General features: G+C 40.2%; 1 pseudogene across 1 annotated transcript; it reads right to left on the bottom strand.

Annotated features, from left to right (window-relative positions):
• Positions 1–7,255: 7,255 nt before the first annotated feature.
• On the bottom strand, positions 7,256–9,898 carry LOC149161587 (L-type lectin-domain containing receptor kinase IV.1 pseudogene; annotated as a pseudogene). Its single transcript, XR_016261504.1, has 2 exons — positions 7,879–9,898; positions 7,256–7,827 (listed from the first exon to the last, which is right to left on the bottom strand). The product of XR_016261504.1 is annotated as an L-type lectin-domain containing receptor kinase IV.1 pseudogene (transcript).
• Positions 9,899–10,135: the final 237 nt, after the last annotated feature.

Raw genomic sequence — 10,135 nt, 5'->3', positions numbered from 1 at the left:
AAAATCAAAATATAACAAATTGAATTTTATTATTTTAATTACTTAAACTTTTTATTATTAATTGAACCAAAATTTAAATGTTTACATTGGTCAAGGATATTAGAATTTATATTAATCATAATTTTTAATTTTAACTTTTTGTTTATTATTTTTCACCAACTTTTATGTAAATGTTTATATTGTGTTTACATTACTTTTAACTTTTTATTTATTACTTTTAACTTTATATTATTAATTGAGCCAACATTCAAATGTTTACACTCATCCCAAATATCATTTTTAACATTTAATTATTTTTTAATTCAATTGATATTTAAAATTGTTTACATTTTTATATTACACCTACAAATCTACATTATATCTAATTGTAGAATATCTCTAATCTCAATATTTTAATATTCCAAACATAGTATTTTAATATCCATTAGTATTCTCATTATTGAGCGGGATTTTAGTGAAAAGATCACAATAAATCAGGATATCAAAAAATAGCATGCATTTAAGGCAAAACATTTAAATAACAATTTTAACAGTTATTAGAATTAAAACAAGTGGATTCAACCAAAAACATAATTTGAATAATGTAGTCATTTTATTGAGCGGAGAGGCTCATTATAGAGCCGAGTGTGATGTGTAACTTCTTGTCTTTCAATCATAAAAAATTTAAAAAATCTAAAAGAAAAATAACTTATAAATCACCTAAATAAATGTCTGTTCATAAAAAAATTTGTAAGTGAAAAAATTTGATCCCTCTAAACTCATGCTAGATCTATATTTAAGATGGATTTTTTATTAATAACTGGAAAAAACAATACATAACAATACAATTAGCAATGGAACTGTTGGAATTCAGAGGCACAGCAAATCAATTAAAACACACAGCAGAATATCAAGCACATAACACAGTATTTAACGTGGTTCACCCAACCAATCTGGGCTACGTCCACCAAACATAGGCATCAGGAATTTATTATTCAAATCAGGAGATTACATCATGAAAGCCTCACAAAACTCTCACACTCTTAGCAAACCATCCGAATGGTTGCCTGTTATATAGCCTAGAGAATCTAACAGCCTCATTAATTCCCTCACATCAAATATAGGAGGCATTAACTCCCTCCCAACAACCTGGAGTTAATCTAGGACCTGAATTCCTATTGTTGTCACCAGCTGAGATTTTTCCTATTTCATTACAAACAGAAAATCTCAACAATCTCCACCTTGACAACAATTCGCCTGATGCCCTGTTATTATTATTTTATCTTTTCTGCAAGCCAAGAGAAGCCAAACACCAGCGTAGCTTCTCCAACAAAACTGGTTTCGTGAACATGTCTGCACAGTTCTCCTTTGTATGCACCTTTTCAAGAGAAACTCCCCTTTCAATGATAACCTGTCTTACAAAATGATATTTGATTGGAATATGCTTTGATTTACTATGATAGGCCGGATTCTTAGCCAAATGTATTGCACTTTGACTGTCACAAAGTAACCTGATGTTATCCTGTAACCTACCAAACTCACCAAGCAAACCTTTCAACCAAACTGCCTCTTTGCAAGCATGCGAAGCAGTAATGTATTCTGCTTCAGTAGTGGATAAAGCAACATTGTTCTGTAGCTTTGACATCCAGCTTATAGCTCCACTTGCAAGAGTAAAGACATACCCTGAAGTTGATCTTCTCTTATCCAAATCACCTGCAAAATCGGAATCAACATATCCACAAACAAATTCACTACTCTTATTGTAAGAAATAAAATAACTACTTGTGCCTCTCAAGTACCGAAGCACCCATTTCACTGTTGACCAGTGCTCTTTACCCGGATTTGCCATGTACCTGCTGACAACCCCAACTGCATGAGAAATATCTGGTCGCGTACACACCATCGCATACATCAAACATCCTACTACATTGGCATACGGAATTCGAGACATATAATCCTTTTCTTCATCTGTATTAGGACATAAACTCGAAGAAAGCTTAAAATGGGAAGCTAAAGGGACTGACACAGGCTTCACATTATTCATACCAAACCTCAAAAGTATTTTCTGAACATACTTCTATTGTGATAGCCACAGCTTACCGTTACTCCTATCTCTGAAAATCTCCATGCCCAAAATTTGTCTTACGGCTCCTAGATCTTTCATATCAAACGTCCTTACCATCTGAGTCTTCAACCTGTTGATTTCTTCAATGCTTTTGCTTGCTAAAAGCATATCATCAACATACAACACTAAGATAATGAACATGCCATTATTTAACTGCTTAAAGTAAACACAATGATCATATTCACTTCTTACATATTTCTGACTCAACATGAAATAATCAAACTTCTTATACCACTGCCGAGGCGACTGCTTCAGGCCATATAATGACTTCTTGAGCCTGCAGACAAATTTCTCATTGCGATGCTGAACAAACCCTTCCGGTTGTTCCATATATATTTCCTCATCTAAGTCTCCATGTAGAAATGCAGTCTTAACATCTAACTGCTGCAACTCCAAATCAAACAAAGCCACTAATGTTAACACAATTCTAATTGAAACAATTTTAACCACTGGTGAAAATATCTCATGAAAGTCTATGCCAGCTTTCTGAGAAAACCCTTTTGCAACCAGTCTCACTTTGTACCTGTCTTCCGTATCATTCACACCCTGTTTCAGCTTGTACACCCACTTACATCCCACAGTTTTCCTGCCTTTGGGAAGTTCAACCAGATCCCACGTGCCATTCTTACCTAAGGCCATCATTGCTTCCTTCATGGCTGCTTTCCATTTGTCACTATTGGAACCTTCTACAACTTCCTGATAACACAAAGGTTCATCATCATTAGCGATCAAAGAAACTGAAGTAACATGATCATCATACCTTCTCGGAGGGCGTTTGATCCTTGTAGACCTCCTTAAGAATGTTTCTGGTGCTTCCACAATTGGCTGTCTATCAACTGTAGGAATTTCTTCATGATCGCCATCTGAGACCTGTTCATGTCCTCCATCTGAACCCTGTTCATAATCTGATTATGAAACTTGTTCATGACTAGAATCTGAACTATGGTCGTTATGACTATCATTAGAAATGCTGTCAAACTGAATATGCTGGAAATCAGATACATCATCCTGTTTCAATCTACTATTTACATCTAACTGTACAAGAGAGGATTCATCAAACTTTACATCTCTGTTGATGATGATTTTGCGGGTAGTAGGATCCCACAATCTATATCCCTTTGTTCCATCACCATACCCAACAAAGACATACCTTTTCGATTTCGGATCTAATTTAGTTCGCTGATGTTTAGGCACTAGAGCATATGCATCACAGCCAAACACTCTGAGTTTAGAATAGTCACAAGGGTGTCCTTTCCATACCTCTTGCGGAACCTTGAAGCCTATCGCCATTGATGGAGATCGGTTTATCACATAACAAGTTGTTGCCACTGCATCCGTCCACAACTCCTTCGGCAACCCGGCGTTACTCAGCATACACCTTGCTCTCTCTAGAAGAGTCTTGTTCATGCGTTCAGCAACTCCATTCTGCTGAGGAGTATAAACCGTGGTCTTATGTCTTTCGATCCCTGCATCCTTGCAATAGCTGTCAAACTCCTTGGAGGAAAACTCACCACCATTGTCAGTTCTTAAACATTTTATAGTTCTACCAGTGTTGTTTTCTACCAATGCTCTAAACTGCTTGAAAATTGAAAAAACATCAGACTTTCTCTTCAACATGTAGACCCATACCTTCCTAGAAAAGTCATCAATGAATGATACAAAATAAGATGAACCACCATATGAAGCTGTAGGAGCTGGACCCCACACATCTGAATGGATATAATCAAGTATGCCTTTACTAGTATGTTTGCCTGTTTTAAACTTTTGTTTACTTTGTTTACCAAACAGACAATGTTTACAGAAATCCAATTTTCCAGATCTTAGATTAGGAAGTAACTTTTGGTCAGCCAAAATTTTCAATCCTCTTTCACTCATATGCCCCAATATTTGATGCCATAAGTGAATGGAACTACTGTCATGTTCAGACACAGACACATGATCTGACCTAGTTCTGCCTTCTAATTGAAAAAGATTTCCTACCTTCTTAGCCTTCATCACTAGTAAGATACCTTTATAAATTTTCATAACTCCACCTTGAATTACAGTTTTATATCCATTTGAATCAAGTGCTCCTAATGAAATCAAATTTTTCCTTAAATCTAGTACATGCCTCACATCAGTTAATATTTTGGTTGTCCCATCAAACATTTGCAATTGTATGCTCCCAATTCCCACAATATTACAGTTACATCATTACCCATGTACACAACACCATCATCAATTGATTTATATGTTTTAAACCAATCTTTATGAATACACATGTGGTTAGATGCCCCGGAATCTAACAACCAATGTTGATCATGTTTTGAAATATTAATTGACAATACCTCATCACTCATACCTGAACCAGATACTGAACCTGTATCTGTGGTGTTGGTTTCCTTCTTTTATGTCGAAGAGCCTTCTTTAGCAGCCTGCTTTCGCTTCCAGCAATCCTTTTTCAGATGTCCAGCCTTGCCACAATGCCAGCACTTCACCTTTGGCTTCTTTCCTTTGGATTTTGAACGAGAGTCACTATGCTTTCCCCCGAAGTGTCTCTCTCGTGAGCGACCTCTGGCCATCATTACCTCTGATGTAGAGGTGTCTGCATTCGACCTCTTCCTCGTTTCCTCAGCCAACAAGGCTCCAACAACATCGTCAAACTCAAGGATGTCTGATGTACTAAAGCTTATGGAAGTAACAAAGTGATCCCAGGATTCAGGCAATGAACATAATAGAGTTATTGCCTTATCCTCTGAATCAAATTTCACATCTAGACTGTCTAATTGCACCAATAAGGTATTAAAAACATTCAGGTGATCAGCAATTGAGGTACCTTCTTTCATCCGCAAACCATAAAGCTGCCGCTTCAGGAGAATCCGATTTGTCAAAGATTTCGTCATATAGAGCTTCTCAAGCTTCGTCCACAGGCCTGCGGCGGTTTTCTCTGACACAATGTTGAACAGAACATCGTCCGCCAGACATAACCGAATTGCGCTCAGAGCTCTATCGTCCATCTCATCCCAATCATCCTCCGTCATGGAAGGAGGTCTTTTGTTTTTCCCCAACAGTGCTTTCGCCACACCTTGTTGAACCAGCAGATCGTGCATCTTCACCTTCCAGATCTCAAAATTATTCTTGCCATTAAATTTCTCAATCTCAAAACGGGCACTTTGAGTTTTCGCCATTTTGTATCAGCAAAAAAAAAAACAAACACACAGTAATCTCCAATATCCAACCAGCAATAAAAGGAAAAATTGCCTATGCCTTTCTGCCTTTGCCTTTTAAAACAAAAAATAATATTCTGGTGTGAATCACCAATGGAAAGATTGATCCGCTCCACCAAAAAAAAAAAACTACTCCACCATATGCGTTCACCCACTTTAATATTAATCCACCATTAACAAATGTGCACACTTTCCACTTTAATATTAATCCACCATTAATATTAATCCACCATTAACAAATGTGCACACTTTCCATTACGTTAACATGGTTTATATAATGTGTAACATATGGTTTATAACATATGCGTTTCAACCTTTTTCTTTTTAAACATATATATGTCCACTCAGTTTGAATACACATATAATAAATCCACGCTTCAGCACCACTCAACACTCATTGTTTAAACAGAAATCGACGTCGTTTTTTTTTTGTTTGTTTACATGTATATACCAACGCTTTTGAATGCAGCTATCCACGGCAGCATTAAAAAAAAAATATAACTATGCCGTTTTGTGAATGTAACTCACACCGGTTTTTGTATATACACTCTGTTTATAACAACTATATTCATGCTGTGTTTTTTTTTTTAAATATCCACGCTGTTTGTTTAATACATACCCACGCTGTACGCCGTTGTGCAATAAATTAACGCAGGTGTCAACGCTCCACCAGGGTAAGCACGGTCTCCACCTTCCAGGCAGCACTTTATACGCAGGCAGCACTTTATGGTCCGCCCTCCAGTCAAACGCACCCTCCAGCGTGCATACCAGTGTCGAAGACGGTCCACGCAGCAGCACTCCAGCACCAGCGATCCCCTCCAGCCGCGATCTGCTGAACTCTGATTGCGTTCAACGCACCAGGCACAGTGCCAATAACCAAAAAACCACGCACAACAATCCACGCATTCACTCGCAGGCTCAGCGCTCCAGCACGCTGCCTGATCCACGTATCAACTGCGCTCCACCTCCAACAGTGCTCTGATACCAATTGTTGGAATTCAGAGGCACAACAAATCAATTAAAACACACAGCAGAATATCAACCACATAACACAGTATTTAACATGGTTCACCCAACCAATCTGGGCTACGTCCACCAAACATAGGCATCAGGAATTTATTATTCAAATCAGGAGATTACATCATGAAAGCCTCACAAAACTCTAAACCATCTGAATGGTTGCCTATTATATAGCCTAGAGAATCTAACAGCCTCATTAATTCCCTCACATCAAATATAGGAGGCATTAACTCCCTCCCAACAACCTGGAGTTAATCCAGGACCTGAATTCCTATTGTTGTCACCAGTTGAGATTTTTCCTATTTCATTACAAACAGAAAATCTCAACAGAAAATCTCAACACAAACCCTCACCAATAGCATGCACAAGTGTTCATAAAATTGCTAAATTAAAACCATGAAACACACTTGTGAAACGTGAATGAATCCGCAAAAAAATATCACCGCCGCCAGGAAGAAAATGGAAGGAATCACATCAAATTTTCTACGAAATATCACTATGATAAACAAATATAGGTTGATCCAAATGTGTTACTCCTCACTTTTAAAAGCTTGATCAAACTCTCTTCAATCCTATAGAAGTCTTTATTCTTTTAAAGACTCGATAGATGTCTCCAATTTTCTAAAAACTTTTATTTTTATTTTTCTATCCAGCTTTTATTTATCTTATTTGAACAAATTTCAAGTTTTTTCACATCAGAAAGAGATATTTTGTTCCTTTAAAAACTTCTATTTTTATTTTTCTATCCAGCTTTTATTTATTTTATTTGAACAAATTTCAAGTTTTTTTTACATCAGAAAGAGTTATTTTGTTCCTTTAAAAGACTCTGGGTTAAAAAGAGAAAAAAGTTGGTAAATCCCACGCACAAATATCATGTGGAAATACCACAAAAAATATCATCAATATCATACTTTTTCGGTCTCATACTAAAACATGTTATTTCACTCTTATAACTAGGTTGCCACCAACGTTGGAGGTCCATCATAGCCACACCATACATTAGGGAAATCAGGAACAAGAATATTACAAATACTTCTATACAGATTAAGCCATGATGTACTTAGCCCCTACCAAATGCTAATTGCCTGCAGAAGTGGCATTCCTTATAACGGGTAATTGTCATGGTTTGCATGGATAATCACCCAAACTTAAAAGTTTACTTTGGTTATATAAATTTAACCAATAATATTTTATTCTAGAATTTTGTCCACCTAGTCAATTTATCTGTATCAACCATATAGTTTGGAATAACTTATTTTAATTACATAGTACCAATCATGGAGATCCTGCGTCTCCCATTCAACCGGAGGGTACTCATTGTTATCCTATACCTTAAACGCCTACATAGCATATATTAACGTCGGGCCTTTCGATCTGAGAAAAGAGAAGTATGCTACACCTATGGAGAGTTCATAATCGGCAGATTAGAGCGCATATTGCTGCACATTTTCACCATAACATCAGCGGTATACATGATGAATACTACCAATGGGAGACCTACCCAGAAGACTGTCACGTTAATTCAAGCAGATACTACCAATGGGAGACCTACCCAGAAGACTGTCACGTTAATTCAAGCAGAGCAGAGGTCTGGAAGACGATCTTCGCCTTCTAGTATTTGGTAAACATGGCGCATCCCCAGCCTGCTCTCTGGATCGGTATGGGAACACAACAACCCCAGTTTCAGCACTCTCTCCATCTCCTCCACATCATAAAGCTTCCCCAACTTTGGATCCGGCGCATCAAGCAGCCTTCCCTTGCTGAATAGCTCCCGCAACCATTCCACCAGTATCATCTCCTCTCCGTCTTTGGACGGATCTACGGGCTTCCTCCCGCACGCCACCTCCAACAGCGTAACCCCGAAGCTATACACGTCCGACCTGGCGGTGGCTTTTCCCGTGCGTATCAACTCCGGAGCAATGTACCCAAGCGTTCCAACCACATGAGTCGTATCAGGATTCTCGCTATGTTCATACAATCGGGCGAGCCCGAAGTCCCCCAGCCGCCCGTTGAGCTCCGAATCCAGCAGCACGTTGCTTGACTTGATGTCTCTGTGGATGACCCTCTTCTCCCATTCCTCGTGCAGATACAGCAGCCCCGCCGCCACGCCCTTCAGAATCGCGTATCGCCGAGGCCACGGCAGTACCGTTGTCGGGTTCCCAAATATGAGTTTATCGAGGCTGCGGTTGGGCATGTAGTCGTAAACGATGAATAGCTGCTTCTGCTTCCTGCACCATCCCCGGAGCTGAACAAGATTCCGGTGCCGCAGGTGCCCCATGCTTGTGATCTCTGCCAAGAATCCCTTCATTCCCTCCGTGAACTCCTTCGTTATGCATTTTACTGCGACTTCCTCGCCGCTGCCCGGGAGAACGCCTCTATAAACCCTGCCGAAACCCCCGTGGCCCAAAATGTTTTCGTCCCGGAACCCTTTCGTGGCAATTCTGAGATCCTTGTAAGTGAATTTATTGGGCCAGAATTCCTTTTCCCATTCTTCCATTTTCTCCATGCATTTCGCTCTCTTCAGAAACACAGCCGCAACGGCCAACGAGAAGACAACCAGAGCGGCCACCGTAACGCCGGCTTTCAACCCCACACTCGGACGCTTGGAATCCTTGTTAGCAAACGAAGGGAGACGCGAGATATCCAACGGAGGTGCCGTGCCTTGGGTGGTGAAGCTCCATGCAAGAACGTAATGGTCTTCGACTAATTCGTGACCAGTAGACGCCGAAAAGCCAACGAACATCTTCTCTTGCAGAACGCTTTGCAAATCGACTTTCAGAGATATCAGCGGCTTCTGCGGTCTCGGCAAGCCGGCCACCGTGATGGTCACGCTCAGCTGGCTCTGAATATGATCGTAATCGATCCAGGCCTGTATGTTCTGTCCGCTCTTGAGTCTGAATCCACGGAACTCCTCCCCATTCCAGTAGCCGGCAGCCGCGCTCTTCACAGAAACGAGGCTGTTGATGTCCACGCCCACGTGGTTGTCGTTGGGGTCATCAAATTCCTCATTCTTGCTCGTATCAAACTCCACCGCGAACAAGTGATTGTATGGCTGCCGGTTACTGGTAGAGTTAAGTACGCCCAGATACACCGCCGGCTGAGCACCCTGGGAAGAAGTATACGGCGTGAGAATGAAGGCCATTCCGTGGCCACCTGTGTCAGAAGAAGGAGGCACAATGGTGAAGACGAAGGTCGTGCTGAAGGAGAAAAGCGTCTCGTTGCTTTTCATCTGCACGGGATTTGAATACATCGCGCGGCCGAGGATGGAATGAGAGCGATCTGTCAGGTGGAGCACGGATTCGGAGCCGATGACTGAAGCACCGGCATCCAAAATCAAGTTGGTTCCATTGAATCCGTGGAACACGAAACTGGTATGTGGATGATCCTGTGCAGGGATATGCGGTATGACGAGGGCGCTGAAGGCTATCAGAACAAGGCTGCGCCATGTAAACATCCCAACTGATTCTTCAGCCTGCGATAAATTCTTCGTGTGGGAAAAAGTAAAGTGATTGATATTTTTATCTCAGACTGACGACTTGAATATCAATAATGGAGTCCTAATTTGATATCACATTCTACAAGCTTTAATTACGGTGTGGTAGGGATCATGTCTTCCCTGCAATGGAAGCAAGGTCAACAACAAGGATGTATACTGAATAGAACTCGTGACCCTTCTGGATGACATGACACTAGATAGTACCCACCCATTTTAGTCAAGACATCTGCACTCTGGACAGAAGCAAGGGGGTCAACAACAAGGATGTATACTGAACAGAACTCGTGACCCTTCTGGATGACATGACAC

Source organism: Pinus tabuliformis, chromosome 5_2 (assembly GCF_031772625.1).
Source record: "Pinus tabuliformis cultivar Carrire ecotype Pingquan chromosome 5_2, CPIR1, whole genome shotgun sequence".
Classification (NCBI taxonomy): domain Eukaryota; kingdom Viridiplantae; phylum Streptophyta; class Pinopsida; order Pinales; family Pinaceae; genus Pinus; species Pinus tabuliformis.
Note: the sequence above shows the minus strand (reverse complement) of the source record. Positions and strands in the feature narration are given on the sequence as shown.